This window comes from Stenella coeruleoalba (assembly GCF_951394435.1).
Source record: "Stenella coeruleoalba genome assembly, chromosome: 5".
Classification (NCBI taxonomy): domain Eukaryota; kingdom Metazoa; phylum Chordata; class Mammalia; order Artiodactyla; family Delphinidae; genus Stenella; species Stenella coeruleoalba.
Window position 1 is genome coordinate 133,589,603 of NC_137150.1, and position 21,005 is coordinate 133,610,607.

The following is a 21,005-nucleotide window of genomic DNA, read 5'->3' on the forward strand; positions in this document are numbered from 1 at the left end:
CTTCCCCTCAGAACCCGCCTTCCCGCGCGGGCGCCCTCGCAGCCGCTAGGCCGCCGCCCCCCGCCCTCCCCGCCCTCCGCGCGCGGCCGGAGGGGGCCGGGGCCGCGGGCTGCGGGCGGCGGGCGTCCGCGCTGAGGGGGCGCGTGGGGCCGGCCGGCCCGGCGAGGCCGCGTGCGCGCGGCCGCGGGAGGGTGTGCCTCGCACGCGGCCGCCGGGCGGTCTGGCTGGCGGGCGGGCGGGGGACGGGGGGCGGGGCGGCCCGCGGGAGTCCAGTGGAAGGTCCGCGGGAGGACAAGCGCCAGCGCCCGACCCCGGCCCGGGTCCCGCGCCCGCCGTCGCGAAGCTGCCTCGTCGCCGGCCCCGCCGCTGCCGCCCGCTCCGGCCCAGCTCCGCCGCCCACCCGCCTCCGCCTCGCCTCCGCCGGCCGCCCCGGAACTGTCCGCGCTCAATAAAACCTTCTCCAAAGCGTGTTTGTGCGATTGTCTGGACCACGGTCGCGTAGAACCGGCTCTCACGTCAAAAAAAAAATCTTTGACTTCTCGTTTTCTGACTTCAGCGACAGCCCTGCTCCGGGTGCCCTTAGCCCAGTTTCATTCATCCAAGTTGTGGCCTTTTTTGCGCCTTCCGGAAGAAATTTGGCTCCCTCTGCTTTTGATTGCTCTTGAGGTAGAGGATTTCAGGTTTGGAGGGATGTTAAGCGATCCTGCAGTCCGTTCACTCCAGGTAACGCTGTGGCCGAGGACAGGGACCCGCGGCCCGGAGGCAGCTCTTCGTTCTCTGTTCTGGGTCAGGTACTCCTCAAGCCGTCGCCGAAATCCCCATTCTTCCGTGAATTCGGTAACGTAGAGTGTGGTGTGTGCTTTTTTTACTCCCCCCCTTCCCTTCCAGGTATAATAATAAAAATGATAATAATTCGATGTTCGAACTTTGGGAAGATAGCTTCCTACAGCGCCAGAGGCTTGGGCACATTCCATGTTTTGGGTCAGTTTTGAAAAGGAGCTGTTAGGAAGTTAAGCCTGGGGTCTTGGTCCAAGCGCTGTTGAAACGCTGCCAATCACAGAGCATTAGAAAATCGTTCCGTTCTTTGCACACTGTAAAGTGGAAAAGACACCAGTGTCTCTCGATCAGGTCTGGAGAGTCTGGTCAGGCATGCCATTGTGTCCCCAAGCTTGTTCTCCCTGAATTTGGGGGAGGGTAAGATTGCATTGTTTAGCCTCCTGAGTATTGCCCCTTTCTTGGCCCTCTTCTCTCTATACTGAAATACACTGCTTAAAGAGAATGGGAACAATGAAGAAAAGAAAAGCACAGTATTAAAAAGGAAACATTTAAAATTTTGTGGCAGTTTAAGTCCTCCCTTTAAGTTATGCGTTTTAGGAGCTATCAGAACCTGGGAAATGGAGATACTGAAATTTCTTTTGTTTCACCTTGTTTTAGGGAGAAAACAAGTATCATTAAACAGTCAATGTATTTGAGTCAACGTATAGACATAGTATTTGTTCATTCCATAAACCTTTGGAATGAAAATTCAGAACTCTTCTTTGTCTTTAGCGTAGCTGCCAAGTACTGTACATTTGTCAACAGAGCTTCAAGTATGTTAGTTAAATGTATTTCCTCTGTGTTCCTTTTTTTTTTTTGTATCCTGTAACAACCAGGATTCACAGTCTCTGGTGTGGATCATACATTTTTTACTCCAGTTCAGATAAGCCACATAGTACAGTGTATTTAAAATAATAATTCAATTAACCTTCCTTGAAATCCTGGTGAGGTTGGGCAGGGGCCCTTTGCAAATAATCAAGGTGAACTCCTCCCTGGAGGCGGAGGCCTCCATGGCTACAGATAAGGACATTGTAACAATGATGAAGTTGTGTTGAAGAGATCCTTGACCTAAATAAAGTAAGATTAAACAACAAAAAATTTCTCTTTTTGTATTGTTCATAAAACCTGTTTTTGAGTAGGTTGTCAATGGGTAACAAACACAAAGACTTACTGGTTTTGAACAGTTTTGCTTGCTTTCCATTTGGGGAAATTGGATCCTAAAATAAGATCCATACTTTGGGGGAAATGAATGAAAAATGCCACCATGAGCTTGTATATCTCTGACAGGCTTTGGGGAAGCCTTCCTTCTAATATGCAGTGGTTTGCAGGTCCGCTTGCAGGTAGCCTATTCTATGTAACTCCTCAACTTTAAGACGCATATCTTTTATATTTTTAGATTCTGAAATGTATACCTCTTAGTGTACCCCTTGATGACTTATTTTCCTTTCCCACCTTCCTCAGATCATTTATGTATCTTGGAATTGAGGAAATATTCTAATGTTAGACAACTCTTGTAAAAGATGTGGAAGTTGCAGTCTTTTCTTGGATTCCCAGAGAGGTTTTCCTGTTTCTTTTTTGTGGTACTCTGTAGGCCTGAAGAGCATTCCTCCTCTCTTTATGGTGAAAACTGAGCATAGAAGAGATTTAAAATTTTAGATGCAGGTACTGTGTTGAGGCTCTCACAGCATTTCTTGTGTTAAAGACCCACTGCACTGTAGCACAGACTCTCAGTGGGAGTCCCCATTGGAAGATTTCAGGGTGTAGTATATAGAATGAATCTTTATTGAACTACATACAATTGTGTGTTAGTCACTTAGAAGTTTCAGTTCTATCTTTTTCTCAGTTTGCAATTGGAAGTCCATTATAATGAATCGCTGCTTGTGTTGCGCTTTCAAGTTTGTGTACTAACGAATGTAGATACCAGCCCTCCCAAGAAGAAATTTATTTGCAGGTACCATTTAGCTTGAATTTTATTAAAACGTGTGTATGTAAAGTTGTCTTTCTGTATTCCCCCTGTTTTTAATTTAGCGTGAAAAGTAGATAAATGTGGTTAATTCTGAAAGTTGATGCAGTAGAGTAATGGATGTTGTGAAACCAGACTTTTAAAGGTGATGACTAAAGCCATTTGAAAAGGTGGTTGCTTAGACCAGTTGTAGATTGTTAGGTAGACGTGTCTCCAGAATAAAAAGGTATTGAAAAGTCTTGTCATCGGTCAGCATCGTAAGAGTTTTATTCCTTTCTGGCAAACACGGTTTTCAAGGCTGTAGTATGGAAGGACATAGCTGTAGAAGAAAGATCACAAGCTGCAGGGTTCCAGGCAGTCTCAATTCAGCATATGGAAAATCTTTTCTAACAACTGAAAAAGTAACGAATTGCCTGTGAGATGGTGAGTTTTCTCTCCACCTCTACCCTGACCTCTTGCAGTGGGAATGTTTAGGTAGATAGAGGAGGAGGGGTCATGCATTTGGTAGGTGAGATATGACACTGAGTTCTGAGGTCCCCTGAGAGTTTGAGAAATGGCTTGTCCTTTGATTTCACTTTGAAATTTGATTTAACACATTGGTATTTCATTTCAGCTAGGTAAAAGATAGATTGAAAGGACAATTTTTGAATTTTAAAGCCACACACTGTGTTGAAAAGCTGTGTGAACTTCGTAGAAAATTTTTACGTTTGGGATAGGCTCAGGAAGAGGAATTTTGAGGTTAAAAAAGATCTATGCAGGACATTTATATATTTTGGTTACTTAGTTTAGGAACACTTTATCATGTCTTAGCACGTTTGCCCAGAGGATGATCACAATTGGCATATTTAGAGTTGTGAAAGCCCTGGGAAAATATTTTTTCCTGAAGTCTTCTCATTTCTACTTAGGAATTTTTACATGAAGAATTAAAGGTTAATGGTTTAAATAATAATTAGTTTAATTCTAAGTGAATATAGGTATGTACAATAAAATAGCATTTATATATCCTCTGGCATAATTTTTCAAATAAGAATAAAAGTAGATAGCTACTTTGGAAATCAAATTCTTTTTCATTAAAAGAGATTTCACAAGTTATTTTATGTTTAATATCCTTCATTTTTAATTTCATTGAAAATCAGATTATATTTTAAATTTTACGATAACATTGAATTAGTTCTTTGTAAGTAAAGAGTTCTACGATGTACTGAGTTTAATTTATGACTTGGGTTTTATAAGTTTAGAAATAGGAGTGTAGTGATATTCCTAAAACTGTGCAAAGCAGTAGGTTTTCTGATAATGCAGTGAAGAGTCTCTTCTATTTCTCTTCAGTCAAGCCTTTTGGGTTAGAAAACCTGGCAAAAGTTGTGTGCTCTAGAGTTGTGTCCCAAGTTTAGGATCTTGTGAAAGTAATTGCTACAAAATGTTTGCATTTTAGATACTTTTTGTAGGCATAGGGTCTAATAATGAACTCAAGTATGGAACTGGCCAACCAGTATGTCATTGTAGCTTGACTTGCTTGGCAACATTTGATAACTAGGAGCTAGTGATACTTTTGTTGTCAGTTGGTGGCAGACAGAAGTTCAAATGGAAACATATTTGTTCTAGTTGTCAGATGGCTAAGTTAGTCTCTTTTTCCTTCTGTGAGCCCTCCCTTAACAGCTTAGCTTGTATCTTTAATAATCACCCTTTGTGTTTTGTCTACTTGAAATCAGGCAACTTAAAATAGTTATCCAGTAACGAAAGACTTGAGCCTTGTGGGCAATGTTGTACTTTCACTTGGTACTAAAGTTTTCTTGGGTTACAGCTTATTGCCGCAGCAAGTGATTGAAGAAGGAGTCCTGTTCCTGCCCCTGAGCTTACAGCTAAGGTACAAGGAGTGGCTTGGGGGTAAGGAATCCTTTCTCACCAGACATGGTTTGTATGTATGAAGACTGCTTGTCAGAAGTTTGACATTCTGCACTAAATTCTTTGGTTATTCGTGACTCACACATTCAGTACAGCTGTTTGTTGCTTTTTAGAATCTACATGTTTCAGATGCAGACTGCTGTTGAATCTTCTCACCTTTAGATTATAAAATCACTTTAAAGAAAACTGAGTGTGAAAGCATTGAGGAAATTCTGAAGTAATGTTTTTCATCTAGTACCTTCACTGTATTTGTAGTTCAGGTAGAATTTGTCTGTTCAAGATGAGGAATACGTCTTTTTAGTGGAAGGCAGTTCTAAACCAACAAGGAATGTTACCAACACATGTAGTTAATCTCTTAGGGGAATCAAATTTAAGGAATTAGTCAGATTTAAAGAAATCATTCAAATTTAATGAATGTTTGGTAAGTTCTCAATTTATCTAAAGGAAAAACTACCCTCAGAAGTTCGGAAAAAGACAGTTAATCCAGTCCTGTTATCCTTGTTGTACTTAGAGCAGGAGTTGGCAAACTATATGGTTCACAGGCCAAATCCAACCTGTCACCTGCATTTGTATGGTCTGTGAGCTTAAGAAAGGATTTTACATTTTTAAATAGTTGGGAAAAAATTAAGAGTATTTTATGAAAGTTATATGAAGTTCAAATATCAGAGTCCATAAATGCAGGTGTTTTGGAACATAACCCTATTCATTTGTTTATATTTATTATCTGGTCCTTTACAAAAAAATTGCTGATCCCTTATTTACAGACACATGATTTCCTAGGTTCACCATTTCTCTTAGCTTCTTACAGTGCTGTTTTCTGAGATTTCTGCTTTGATTCCTTCCTTTCCCTCCTCTTTATATACTGTACCTTTGCCTTCCATGTGGTTTGACCTTCATATGGTTTGCCTTTTTTTTGGTAACAAGTCAAGAACTCTGGCATTTTGTACTCTTCTGTGCTGGTTATAGCCTCCTGGATGTTCCCTTGGGTCTGCAAACTCAATGTGGTTCAAACTTAATGAGTTGCCTACCCCAAAACTTGTCTAACTTATTTCTGTTTGTAGCTTCTGTTTTCTATCACATGTGGCTGAACCAATCCAACTCTTTGTTCCTTCAGTCTCAATCCCATATAGTCTCTTCTCTGCCCTAGCTGAACTACTTATGTTTCTTGCTTGGATTCTTGCAGTTTCTTAGGTGGTCTCTCTAACATATTGCTGGGGGGAGGATAATCAATGCCTGTAAATATGCTTTTTGGAGTGCAAGAATATAAGTTCTTGAGATACTTTGAAAGAATTAAATTGGGATGCATTTTTAAGGAAATAACACAAATCATTGTCACAAAGCATTGTATAATGATGCCTTTTTGATTACATCATTACCGTCCCATATCAGTTGATTGTGTCAACACCATTGCCAAATTACAGCACATTCAGAAATGTGCTCTTTTTCAAAGATATTCCTAATGAAGTCTGGCATCCAAGGCCACCTGTGATATGACTCCAGTCTTTTTTTTTTAAACCTCATCTCTCAATTTCTTTCATTCTCCATTTCGTATAGTACTAAGTAAAGAGAATTGCTGTAGATCTCTATAAATACCATTCCCTTTTATTTCCTTCGGTGCCTGTGTCACACTGCTTTTCTTGGAATGCCCTCCTGTATTACCCCATCATCTCCATGAAAACATGCTTCAAGTTCATTTTAACTCATGTGGTACATGAAACAAATATTGAGGACCTGCACTGTTATGAGTATAATATTTCCTTTGGACTTGCATGGTGTGTTTCTGTGTCTTATCACATGGACCACTTTCTACTTAGTATTACAGTTAATTGGTGAATGTTTCATATCTCCTTTGGTAGGTTACATGTTCTTGAGGGTCAGGTCTGTTTCATTTCTGTCCTCTGCTCTGCTTTGCACACAAGGTTGATGTTCACTTAGCTGCCTTATGGGGAATCCTCTTCTATCTGTCTAAAACAGTTCTTGAATGTGAGATAGCATGCTGACCTCTTGTGCTAGTAAGTTGCTTTCAAGTCAGTACACTTTGCACTGAGAGAGTTGTATGCTTATCCGAAGTTGTGTTGGTTTCCAAGACTCTTTCATGGCAGGTAATCTTGCTTTTATAATAATTTAAATATGTAAACTGATGAAATGAATGCAAACTTTTTTTTTTTCCTGAAAACCAAGTTGGATTCTTTGGAAAAACTTGATAAAGGTGAGTCATTAAAATAACGGCTGTAGAATTAGATATGGCTGTAATACCAAAGTTTTGGAGGAAGAATAACAATAATCCAGGATGATTCTGTATGTAGACTGCTTTACAAGATTTCTTAAAGCTTTCCACTTTAATGAAACTGGAATGGAGATTGTAGATGATGCATTTATAGGTACAGTTTAGATCAAGCAGCAGAAACTTCGGTCAGCAAGGAGCTCCACATCATCAATCCCATTCTCCAAGTGCTTGACCCCATATTAAGATTGGCAAATACGTTTATGTGTTAAATGTAGATAAAATGTTATGTATGTATGATTTTTTGATTTCCTATTTTAGCCTTAATTCCTTTTTTACTTACTACTTTTGTATATGATTGTTTTGGATACAAAGGCTTTTGCTTCAATAAGTGCTCCGATTTTTGTTTTCTAAATGAATGGAAGAAATTAAGATCCGAAATGAAGATCCTGGTTGTGTTATGTTGGAATAAACAAAGAACTGACACTGGGACAGCAGAAAGAGCTTTAGAAACAATGAACCTGGTTTTGGTTCCTGGCACCTACACTAGGAGTCTTAACCCTCTTGGATCCTCATTTCTGTCTGTAAGACGGGAGTGATCCCTCAGTTGGAGCGTCTTTGAAGATAAAATGGTAACACGACCTTAGAGGTAGTAGGTGTTCAGTATGTCATTAAAGTAGCTTTGTGATCTCAGGCAAGTTATCAAACTTTATTGTGTAGTTTTCCATTATTCCCACTTTCTTAATGAAGAGACTCCAAAAGATAAATTTTGTTATGTGTAAGCTACCAGAATCCAAGACTGAATCAAAGCTGGAATATAGTACTTGCTCAGAAATTTTTGTATTAGTGAACATGAGCCATACTGCATAATAGCTTGCATGCTAATTAAGCAAGGTCTAGCTTCTGCATCCGTGAAACGTAGAATGTGTGTGTGAGGGAGCCCATGAATGAACTCCACTGCTTGGAACGGCCTCTCTGTCAGACAGATGTGCAGCGTTTATTCAGTAGCTACTGGCCTTTCCCAGTCTGAGTGCAGTGGGGTTCCTCATCAACAACTAAACTGTTTGCAAGTGGGCTTTGTGTTCATCTCTCTCATCTGACCTTGTATAACTAGTACTTAGGTTTAATGTGTTTTTTAAGTGAGAAGGTTGGGAAAAGTGAAGAACAGGGAACAATCTAAAGAAAAGAATTACTTTAGATAGGCTAAGTGTCCAGGTGATTTGAGGCAGGTGGATGGAAAACTTAGTATTTTAATCTTCAGTAAATGTTTGATTGCTAATTGCCAATTGCTAAATCTTTAGGGATGACCCTTTTTCAGTAAAATCAATACATGGAGCAGATAGATCATAGCCTAATTGATTTCTGCTGCTACGTGATATCTTCAGTTAGTATTTTACTTTTCATTTTTGATGGAGCTATGTATTATAAAACTACATCTTTCCTTTTAATTGTTGATTTTGAGAGATTTTTTTCCACTCCTATTGGTACAGATTTTTTTCTTACAAAGGAATTAAAATACAACAGTATTATTTTTTAAACATAGCATATGTTGCTGGAATGTATATGTTTCATTAACATTAACATGTTAACATTCATTAACACGCTTGATTGATTTTTAAATAATTGTCTTGTAAGCCAGGGGTACCTGTGATCCAAGTCAAAAATAAGACCATTTGCAAGAGAATGCACATATTGTATTGATGTGTACTTAACTGTCAGTTTTTTAAGTCCAACTTTGTTTCAGACTTAATTTGTGACTTTTTTTCTACCTGATTATTTTACTCTGAAGCTGCATAATGAAATATTGGGTGATGTAGGGTATTGGGTGCTGTATGAAGCAGGGTTGAGAAATATGTGTGTGTGAGCGTATAATAGTGGATGAAGAAACAAGAATGTGACCAAGAAGATCGAATAGTAATGCTGCTAACTTTGAAATCATTTTCATTGTGTTTGGAGATGGCAATGTGAAGTGTAAATATATTCATGAGTTAATGAAAGCTGTTTAACAAAGTTGCCTAAGAAATGGAAAGGTTATATGTTGAATTCTTTTGACTACGGTGTTTTAAAAACTGGGTAAGTATGAATCAGCCTTATTTTGTCATAGTTTGGAGTGTTGTAATTCAAGACTGAAAGGAGTTAGGTGGGCCTGTGGTAAAATGGTAGAGCTGCTAGGGGTGGGGGGAAGGTAGGGGTGTGTGTGTGTGTGTGTGTGTCTGTACGTGTGTGTGGGTGCACACATACTTGTGGTGCTGGTGCTTACCACTACAGTCTATTATTGCCATGGGGAGTGTGGGCCAGGTTTTGCCAGCTTGTCCTTTTCTATCCTATTAGCCAGAAATCCAGATTTTACAGGAAGTCTGATTTTTAAGATGTCGCAACTAAAAATATTTAAGCACCATGGACCTAAGGAAATGTATCTGTTGGTCAGGTATGGCTGCCACCTTGTAATTTCTGATTTAGATGATGGGCTTGAGATGTTCTTTAAAGACATCCTTAATTGCCTTTAGAACTCTTTTAGCATTTAGGTTACAAAAATTGCTGCTCGCACATTGACAGAAACCATCTAGTTAATTGGTCATTGATTTACAGTAGGACTTATAATTAGTAAATGGCAGACATGTTCATGCTTAAAAGTAGTATCAGTTTCTAGTTCTGGACTCGTGGATTATGTATGCCCATTTAGGCTAAGTGTACGTACAGACTTCAGAGAGCTGTACAAAGACTGAGGCGCTGACTTAGTATGAACTGTCAGAAATTGGTATTCATAGTCCACTTTTTCTTTAGATGTCTGGGTGATTGCTTATTTTAAGCATGGTTTACACCCACTGTACTAAAGCCTTACAGGTTTGAAATACTGCTTCCTGGAAAAGACTGATTTATCTAGAAAATGACATTTTTTTGCTCAGGGTATATCTGTGAAATTCACATTAGTTTATATGACACATGATCCTTGGAATATAGTATTACTATGAAAAAAATTAGGTGCTCTTCTAGTCAGAGGATAGAACAAGAGGATGATACAATATTATAATTTTTGGTCAGGCTTCATGTTTCCATGGAATGGAAGCCAAGTTATTACCTTGACTGACTTGCCCTTTTTGTCTTTATTACTTCCCCACTCTCACTCCAGATACATAACAGCAAAAGTGCAAATAAACTCAGGTCCAGTTTGTTCTTCCCTACCTTTCAAGTCCAGGATATAGTTGATTTGTTCCCATCCCTCTCCCCCATCATTTTTATTATGATTACAGTGCCCTAGTTAAGGGAATCCTTACCCACTTTGGGAACATTTCAGTAGAGGTTGATGTGGATGAGAGCTTAAAAATGGAATTGCAAGTGAAAGTAGGGACTTAAAACCTCGACCTGGAGCTCCCAGTGCTCATAAAGTGGCATTTCCCTGCTTCTGTCCTAGCATCAAGAATTCCTGGTTCTGAATTCCCTGGCAGTCCAGTGGTTAGGACTCCGTGCTTTCACTGCTGAGGGCGAGGGTTCGATCCCTGGTCGGGGAACTAAGTAAGATCCCACAAGCCATGTGGCGTGGCCAAAAAAAAAAAAAAAAATTCCTGGTTTTGTCTTTGTTTAGACTTCAGTGTCTCCTTGACACCTACCTTGCCTATTATAATGCTTTAATTTTGTCAGGTGTAGAAACCCAAGTGCAGCTATAACAGCCAGATTGCTGTGGATATACTTCAGTATGAGAACACATTGACTGTGTGGTGGTCAGGTCATAGCTGAGCTTGGATTTCAGGTGCTGGGAAGGTCCTCGTGTGGGGACCCATGTGTAGTCTTTGCTTGTATTAGAAGGATGGAGGACCAAAGTCCCAGATACCTGTCCTGTTTTCAGTTGCTTAGGTGTCCTGTGTGCAAATTATGAATATAAGACATTGTTCAGTACTGGTTTTGATTCGGATTCAAGGTGAGTTTCTGCTGCTGAATAAAAAGCGAAATTTTGCGGTAAGGTCTTTGCCAGGCGTATGTTGCAGGGAAGGTGTACTTAAGTGTCCTTTTAAAAAAATTGCTTCAACCATTATTAAGTAAATATATGACCCAGTAGTAGGTTGTTTTGATTGTCATTCTTTTGTGCTGATATACTGCTTGCCTTCTGTTTTGTTGGCAGTTACATGAGAAAGCAGTTTTGTGAAGTATACTACCTTGAAAACCTTAGACACTGAGTTTCCATCAGGGATGATCTTTAGTCCACCAGACTCTAGTAGCATGATTGGTCTCAGGAATGCCATTCTTATGTATAGACTGAGGGCCAGGATTTTATGCAAATTCAGTTTAAGGAGATTAAAGTGAAGAAAAGAAATTCCTTCTAATACCATTTCCTTTATTAAATATTTTATCTGATTAGGATGAAATAATTGGAAGCTACTTATAATTTCAACATCTCCTACCTTCTGACATCCAAGGAAAGCACTTCTGATCTTACTTTTCTGGATTTTTATACCAGTCTACTAGTTCTGTCTTTGAAATGTAAGAGAAAAATCCAGCTGCGTTTGTAATCTACAAAACCATGCCTCAGTTTTATGTTCACTTCTTAGGTTCAGTTCAGGGCATAATTTCTTCCAGTCCTTCCAAATTCTGTTAAAGTTATCCTGTTCGTGGTCCTATTGTTTACTACTTGAAAATCCTGTATTCCCTAAACCTTGGAGAAGATGAGAAGGTTTTAAAATTTTCTAACCAAAAGTATCTGCCTGAGGAAACATCCCAATTTCAGGATCTTCTATTTTATGACTTGGCCTCCTGGGAGAATTAGAATCTGGTCTACCAGGAAGACTCTTGTGTTTACATTTTCTGGCCTCAGTCTCATGGAAAAATGAGAAACTTCTTGGCCTCTGTTCTTCTAGGAACATAAAAGTGGAGCCAAGTAGGATGAGAACAGAAAACATGACGGTAAACCACCAAGTTGACCTGGTTGGATGTCCGAGACCTGTAAATCTTATGGTTTGTAATACCTAATTCTTAGTGGCTGGTTTAAGCAGGGTGTGTGTGTGTGTGTGTTACATATATGTGTGTGTGTGTATTCCCTCCACCCCTTGAATATTCAGCCATCTTAAGGGTTAGATAGTGTGATCTCCATTTTACACGTGAAAAAACTGAAGCAGAAAGGTACCCGGGACCACACAGCTCAGTAAGGGGCCAAGTCAGGATCCTAAAGGCAGTCTCAAACTAGAAGCTATACTTTTGATCACTGCATCTGTAGAAAACTGTGTACACTGTACTGTTATTAGAGCTATAAAGTCCCTTTAGACTGAAGGATACCTGTTTTGAGTGCCTAGTAGGTGCCAGCACTACCATGTGTTTGGGGAACTGAGGTTTAAACTGTAGGACAAAGTTCCAGCTTTCATAGGGCTTACATTCTAATGAGGGAGACAAACTAGCAAATGCTGTGAAGAGAAACAGCAGGATGAGGGGACAAATGTGGCCTTATATTTTCGTTATAGTGCTCAGGCAAGGCTGAGACTAAAGTGAGGGAGCGAGCCATGGCCATTAACTGGGGGCAGAAGAGCAGGGATGAGTGCAGAGGTCTTGGAGTGGTTATATTAACATGGCATTCAATTCAGCAGGCTTTTATTTTATAGGTCGTCTTCAAGCTTTCCTGAAAGAATTGACAGCATATGACAGTTTAATGCTTACTTTTTTTCCACAGGACTTTTATCTAGTAATCTATCTTGATGAATTTGGCTTGAGGTACATGTTTTTCTCATTTTATGGAAGTGAGAATTAAGATGTGGACTCGAGCATACGTAAAGGTGACTCGTTTAACGAATCTCCATATTGTACCCATCACCCAGTTTCAGCAGTTATCACCATTTACCACTCTTGCTTTATCTCCACCACCCCTTCCCTTTATTTATTTATTTTTTTTGCTGGAGTATTTTATATTTATCTTAAAATTTTAAACCTTTAGAAGAGTTACCAGTATAAGAACCATTCAGTTAACACCTGTATGCTTTTCACGTAGATCACTAATTTGCCATATTGGCTCTTTTTTTATCATTTGAGAGTTGCAGGCATTGTTGACATGCCTTTCTTAGGAATAAGGACTTTCTTCCTAACCATAGCATGACCATTACACTCAGATTTGACATCAGTACAATACAGTTATAGAATGTTCAATTTGTGTTCTAATTTACCTTGTTATTCCAGTGTTATCCTTTAGTTCTTCAGTCCGTTATTCAGTCAAGGCTCATGTATTTGGTTGTTGTTTAGTCTTTTTGATCTAGAGCAGTTCTCAAGCCTTTGTCATTAAGGACAGTGTCACTTTGAAGAGTCCAGGCCCTTTGGTCGGGAGAATCCCTCAATTTGAATTTGTCTAGCTGCTTTCTCATGATTAGAGATTAGGTTAAACATTGTTGGCAGGAATGTTACATAGGGATGTCAGTTTGTCCCACTGTTGGGGATGTCAAACAATTATTTGGTTTAGGTGATATCCACCAGATTGCTCCATTATAAATGTACCTTTTTTCCTTTAGTAATTATTAAGTGATTTATGGAGTGACAAACTTGATTGAGACTCATATTCTTTTCTCCAGCAGTCTTCCACTGGATTTAGCATTTATTGATGATTCAGAATCAGTTATTGCTGGAGTACTGCAGCAAATGCAAATGCAGATATAAAATTTCTCCTATAAATATTTATCATGTATCTAAAAGGTAAGGGCTTAAAAAACAAAAACAAAAAACCACAGTGCCTTTATGCTACCTCACTACAATTCCTTAACATGTAATATCCATATTCAGATGCCCTGAATTGTCTCAGTTGCTTCTCTACAGTTGATTTGCTTGAATCTGAATCCAAGCATCCACAGGTTGTATTTACTTGATGTTTTTGCAAGTGTTCCTGGGTATAGCATTCATGTCTGCCTTTAGAGATAAGATTAATTCTTGATGGGTGTAGGTGTTGACAGCTTCATGCATCCATTCTGAAGTTCCCATCAAACTTTCTTTCACCTAAGCGTTCTAGCATGCATTGTAATCATTGCCTAGGGACATTACTTCATTAGGGATTACGAAAGGTGATTCTCAGATTGCATCATTCCTTCTGTATCGATGAGCAGATTTTTTTCTGACCTGTGTTTATTTCCACTTTTTTATGTATACCTTCCTGGGGAGAGTTGTAAAAGGATACATTCTTCATCTTTACAGAGGATGGTTCTGGACTTCCTTAGTAATTCTGTAATATGTCCTCAATTTTCTCATATGTAAATTTGGGGGTAATTATGCCTACCTCTTGGGGATTTTGTGAGGATTAAATGGTCCGGTACATGTAGCTTAAAAATGGTGCCTGGCACTCATGTTGGGGTAAGCGCTAGTTATTAAAGTAACTTTTTCATTTAATTCTTCAAGTGTAATGGAGAGGCAGAGATGGGAGAGGTTCTTCATGCGTTGACATCAGCAGGATGCTTGAATTTGTATAGAGTGAGCTGAGCGAAGTGCTGCTTGCCCACACCAGGCTGTCCTTTTTGACTGCATGGAAACAACCATAATACACGAAGCATATATCACTGCACACTGTGAAATGGATATTGACAATTGAAGAGGTAAAATCTGGAACACATTCTGAAATGGAGTTAGTACAATGAAGGGAAGTAGGTAGGTAGGGAGGATGAGATGGTGGCTCCAGGTACAGGTTTTTACTATGTCACGGCCCTTTGAGATTTTTATCTGAACAAAGGGCAGCATGCTTGCCTAGTCTGATTTGTCTTGTTATCATTCTACACTCAACTAGAGCTGTTTCAGATTGCAAATCACTTTGGTAGGGGAGGAAATGCTTTACTTTTTCTTCGCCTTTTAATCTGCCTTCTCTTTCTGCTTTAAAAAAATCCCACTGTTGATAATTATATAGAGTGTTGGAAGTTTAACACTCTTTTTTTTTTTTGCGGTACGCGGGCCTCTCACTGTTGTGGCGTCTCCCGTTGCGGAGCACAGGCTCCGGACGCGCAGGCTCAGCGGCCGTGGCTCACGGGCCTAGCCTCTCCACGGCACGTGGGATCCTCCCGGACCGGGGCACGAACCCATGTCCCCTGCATCAGCAGGTGGACTCTCAACCACTGTGCCACCAGGGAAGCCCAGTTTAACACTCTTGATCAGGTGTTTAGTCATTAATATTTGATTCATTTATTTAAACATTTGAGCACCTGCAGTGTGCAAGATAGTGTTCTAGACACAGACCCACATCAGTGAGCATCAGAGACTAGGGTCTCTACCCTCATGGAATTTACATTTTGGTAATGAGGTGACAGTAAATATGAGGAAGTTGTATAGTATGTTAGAAGGTGTTGAGTCCTGTGGAAAAAAAATAAAGCAGGATAAGGAGAGATTGAGATGGTTAGGAAGTTACTTTTAAGCAAAGACAATGAGAGGAGAGCAAGTCTTGTGAAAATCTGGGGGTGCAGAGTGTGTCCTGCATAGGGAACAGCTAGTGTCAAGGTCCCGAGGCATGTTTGGTACATTGTGCATTCTGAGTGAAGAGGTGACTGCTTGCTGTGTTAATGCCCTGTAGTGGGCCAAGGGCCAGAGCTTGGAGACAGGTTAAGAGGCTAGGGCAGTTAACTGGATGAGATGGAATGGTGATTTGGGGCAGGGTGCTAGTGGTTGAGATTCTGAGTGGTCTGATTCTGGATATAGTTTTTGAGAGAAAGCTAACAGATTTTGCTAATGGATTGATTATGAGTGGGTTGAGAGAGAAAGTGAGCAAACCTTCAGGGATGACTGATAATTTTTGGCTTGAGCAATAGTAAGGATGGAGTCGCCATTTTCTGAGGTGAGGAAGATTGAGAATGGAACAGCTTAAGGGGGTGAGCCAAATTATTCACACTCCCAAGGAAAAGGGTAGGTGGTTACAAACTCTTCATTCAGTAAGGACAGTGGTCCATAGATTTTGCTATGAGAACTCATATCTATAGATCATATAGCCAGTTCTTTTAACCTAATGTCTTAAGGATGTAAGAGTTAGCAGATGAAGGAAGGCTGAGATTCATATAGCCTGTGGTAACAAGGTCAGATGTAGAATAGACTTTGAGACTTAATTTTTTAATTCTAACACTGAAAAAGAGAATGGAGGCAAAAGCCTTGGACTTGGAGAGTGAGAAGCTGGTTGAGCCTTGATCTTCTAGCCGAATTTCCTGCTCTGTGTGTTTTTACTTATATGAGAAGCCTGTGCCTGGGACTACTTTTTGTTTTGAATCTCTTCGTTTTCTTCATACATATATTCATCACAAATGATCATACATAAATACTTCAGTTGGATTTTATCCTGTACACTCTTTGCAGTCACTTTCGTTAACATTTGTTATATATACATCTCCGTTGTTTTCTCTGCAAACTCAAAATTTTTAAACATGGGTGATATTGAATGATCTTTTATTAATATTGTTTGTTTCTATTAATAAATGTCCTTTTCATGAAAGATAGTATTGCATAGTGATTAAGGGAAGAAGCAATTTAAACCTAGATGGGAGTGCAAATCCAGATGTAAACACAAATAACTGTATCCTGGGGTGTTATACTACTTCATTGGTTTCAGTTTTGTGTGTAAAATGATCATAATAATTGTACTTATCCCATAATTGTTGTGAGGATTAAAGTAATGCATACAGCACTCTAGGCACAGTACCTACAAGGTGTTAGGACTTAGTGCCAGGTAGTTATTTTTTATCTCCATTATTTATAACTCATTTATGATAACTAGTCGTTTGCAAGCAAATAGTGCTGAGCCTCTTGAATTCTTCCCATAAAAAGTTAACACAAAATGCTTAGTCATTGGGATTACATGATATGGTATCATAGGCTCTTCTACTCCCTTACTTTACATTTTCATTTCTCTCAAAAAATATAGGTTATTGGAGTTTGCTCCATACACATGTTCTGGTATCATCCACATAAATATTGAAACCAGTGGTAGTTTCAAATTTACCCCCATACCCAAAAGGTCTTCATTGCTGAGACTTCTTTCCAAAAATAAACAAAACCAAAAAGACCCCTGGTGAGCCACACTTCTACATTCTTAGAAGCAAATTAAAATGACTGTATCTTGGGGGATGTGTGTATATGGATGAAATGATAAATCTAGTGATTTATGAACATTTCTAGGTGAATAAGATTTTATTTGAAGAAATGGCTTACTTACATGGGAAACCATCCCTCCTAACCCCCCACCCCCAATAATTTGCTAAAAGTAGAGCTGTTCTGGTTGGTAGAGGGTTGCTGGAGGGGGGCTTAAATCCCTGTTCACTCTGCCTCACCTCCCACCCCTGTGATGGGACACCCCCATGTCCCATCTAGGAACCCTCAATATAGTTTGAATGCCATTTGAGTTCAATCACGGTTTCATACATTTCTTACATACTTCCAAAAACTTGAATAGCAAGATTGTAGGTATAGTAGAAATGTTTTGCCAAAGAAATTTAAGGGCAAGCTCCTTAAATGTTTTAGGGACTATTATATGATTACATGTCTTCAGCTCCACTTGTAATTTAAAATTGGCTGGAATTCATATCTGTTGTATTAGAAACACTCATTTTCCTTTTGGTGTCACTGATAAACTGCTATCATAGCCAAGCTCTACAATTTTAAAGTTAAGCAAGGGTTGAGGAAGGCCCTGTTATGAGTATGTATATACCAAGCGCCAGTAACCTATTCCACTAGAGGAGTTTGCTTTGCTGGACTTTGAATCAAGATAACAGAAGTGAAAATGTGTCTGAAAAGTCCATAAGTAGAATTTTATATAAATTTAGTGAGTTTTTTTGTATTTAACTTGAATGAAGTGATGTAGATAGGAGCTAATAGTTGAGGTGGTTGGGAGCCTGTTTAAAATATTTGTGAGAGAACTGCATATTTAATACATTATTTTATTTAGTTCTTTTTATCTATAAACTTTTATGAGGCTTTTAAAACACCTGGGGTATCGTTGACAGTTTAATTTGAAAGGCACCGATATCACCACTTCCAGTCTATGCAAGTTGTAGACAGTGAAGTGACGTTTACTGAGCACCTGCCTGTGTCACTGGGCAGCACACTTTCTAGGTGTTACTTATTCCTTATTAAACCATTAGGAGCTGCATGGTGCTTTCATTTTACAGATGAGACAGTTGAGGCTCATAGAGATTGTTACTTGCCTAAGATCCTGCAGTTAGGAAGTGACAGAGCTTGGACCCCCAGCCCTTCAAAGCTTGCCTGCTTGCTTGACCATGCCACCTACACATGTAAGTTTTCAGATGTGTTGGTGTATTCTGTACCCCTTAAATTACTAGTTAGTAAAGGGAATATTTTCCATTGGATCAAAATGAGCAAGACTTGGCAAGCCTGCTGTTGACAGTAGTGGGCTCTGCCTATTCAGATTGTCCTTTTGAATGTTTGGTTTTTAAATCGACCCCAAAGATAAAAAGGTTGTGGTTTGGTCACTTTGAGGGTCACTTTGTTCTACTCTTTGGTAGTTCACTAGCCTCATTGAGTTTATTATGACTTGCAGCCCTGATGGCTTTAAGGTTTGTTTTTCTTGTTCTTTGTTTGGTTTTTATGGCAGATGACTTTCTTTTAAGAGTGACCATACATCCTGGATTTTACAGAATGTCCCAGAATAGTTTCCTAGTTTGGAAGATAAACTATATGTTTTTCCTAGATAATAGAAGAGAGATGTTAGATTTGGTCATAACTAATTATGTTTTGATTATATTACCTGAAGGGGTTTAATAGCTGATTTAAATTTGGTCTTAACCTATTTTACTCTTTCTAGTTCAAACACAGCAAATATTTGTGTACACTTCTTTATTTGGATTAATTCTTTAACTGTAATTTTATTCATCCAAGTAAATGAAATAGTACTTTCATGTACCAAGATTGTATTTTAATTTTGTGCGGAACTATCAACAAAACACTGCTTTCTGAGACAGAAGCCCTCTCCTGTTGGGGAGAGTCTCTCAGTTTCACAACACCCTTGTGTTTGATTGAAATCAGCTAAATTTCTTACACTGGCCATCATAACTAGGGGACCGTTTCTTTATACATTCTACGTCTATTACTCTCATTATAGAAATAATCATTTTCTTAAAAATGCACTACCAAGGAGCCAACCCACATACTTATCATTACTATACCTACTTTTATTACTTGTCCCACCTTTCTCACTTACGGGATTTATCTGAACCGTAAACCAGCTTAGTCCTAGAAATATAAAAACATAAATTAAAAAATTTCATTTTAGCTGGAGAAAAAATTTTTCCATGTATATTCTTTCTAACAATAAAGGAACTCTGGATAGTGTTCGTTATATTTTTGTTGTAGAAATGTTTACTTCTTTAAAAGAGTGAGAAAAAATATGCAAAACTTGTATATTTTATTTGGAACCATTTTTTAAGAATTGCACAGTTTATCTCCTGAAAGCCTGTGACAGTCTCTCTTAATGACTAGAATGTGAAATTTGGCTGCATTGTATTATAGTATTTTATATCTTTCTGTAAACTAATTTGATCTGTTTTTGTTTTTGTTTCCTTTTCCAGTCTTTACTAGGTGCTGGTCTCTGGATGTTTTTTGTTTAAGTTGGAAAAATCTTAAATCTGTCCAGACTGATATGGTATCCAGTGAGATGGGGACTGTTGGCAGTGGCTTTTGAAGGATCTGAGGGGGCAGAAAGAGTTGAGAACTCGGCCTTGAGCTAGTGTTTGGCGTCGTCCTGCTGCCTCTCCTGTGGGCCCAACGTTTTTTCTCTCTAGCTTACCTGCCAGCTGTTCTAGGGAAGTTAGGGGTTAGACCAGTGTAAGCATTCATCAGGGAGCAGAATATGGCTTGGATATCTTACTTGCATCATATTTGACAATGGGAAACAGTGTTGTTTATTTTAGCAGTGCTTCCTGGTGATCGGAGAAGGAAGGGCTTGTTTTGTTTCTGAGCACTCTGTTCTTTGAACAAATAGGCTGCTGCAGCAGCCACTACAACACATACCCGCTTCCACCTTCCCTCCAAACAAAAATAAAAACACTCTGGGTGTTTGTCCCTTCTTGAGGAGACAGATAGTCAAGTATTGCTGTTGAGAAGAGAGACACTTTAAATGGCCGTTCTGACCAGTAAGCTAGGCTTATCTGTGTGTAAGTTGGAACAAAATGGCAAGGGTATGGCTTGGATGTTGGATGGCAGTGGGAGCTCTGTTGGAGGCAGGGATCTCCTAATTGCCAACTACAGTTTTCTTTGTAATTGAGGACCTAACCCTTATACTGAAATGTTACAGGTACCCTTTTAAATAATTAATATTTATTAGTCACCTGATTAGATTTTATTAAAAATTTAGGTAATTCTTCCTAAATAATGTCCAAGTATTTTTTTTAATAACTTGAACATTTGGGGGTCAGAGAAAGTAGTCATAGAAATACAAGCAGCTTCAGGTTTTGGCAAGTATGAAGTGATACAAATACCAACTTTTAGTGTATTTTATGTTTTTGTGTGTGGCAGTTTTACTCATGCCAGTCATTATTGACACTGGCTTTTAGGAGGAAAGATTTTAGTCAGTTTTTTTTTGGTGTAATTGTTGTAGTGCTTTATGCTTAAAAAGGCATAAAGATGGGTTTAAGACATTTCTACGTGGCAGCATTATTAATTAGACCTAATAACCTAATTCGGTAGCATGTTTATCTTTAAGCATTATTTCCAGCTCTTTTCCTTACCAGTAAGGTTTGTTGTTAAGTGTTTAGTACTGTGGTCTATTTGGAAAAGAGGTGGCTTTTAGTATCATTTATAGGACTTAATGATTTTTAAAGGAAAGTATCTAGATTCATCAAAAAGCATCTGCTTTGTCAAGCATAAAAAAAATTACACTCTGAGGTTGCCTTATCTCAAAAGGAGAAATCACTTTAGGAGTTAACATGTGGAAGGCATTAGGTTGAATAACAAAATGTTTTTCATATTGGTCTTTCAGCTCCAATTATAATAACTTTGAAGATTCAGAATTTGTCTCTTTTTCCAGGAGAAAACCCGTCATATTCATAAACTCAATTTTAGGTAAATTTAAATGTCTGTTTTTCAATGATTTTCTTAATCCAGGACTGAAAAGATCTGATTGACTTATTGAAGACAATTTATTATCTAATGGTTTATAGATGTCTG

General features: G+C 38.9%; 2 protein-coding genes across 3 annotated transcripts in view; both read left to right on the forward strand.

The window, feature by feature from the left end:
* Positions 1-21,005, forward strand: part of MRPS6 (mitochondrial ribosomal protein S6) — a 66,472-nt gene that overhangs the window by 922 nt on the left and 44,545 nt on the right. The gene's annotated exons all lie outside the window — the stretch shown is intronic.
* SLC5A3 (solute carrier family 5 member 3) overlaps positions 1-21,005 on the forward strand; it is a 34,811-nt gene that overhangs the window by 148 nt on the left and 13,658 nt on the right. The window contains exon 1 of one of the 2 annotated variants that reach the window (XM_079921356.1): positions 3-20,900. The exons of the other annotated variant lie outside the window; for it this stretch is intronic. The gene's annotated coding sequence lies outside the window, so the exon portion shown is untranslated. Of the gene's footprint in view, positions 1-2; positions 20,901-21,005 lie in introns of those variants that run through there. 2 annotated transcript variants of the gene reach the window in all.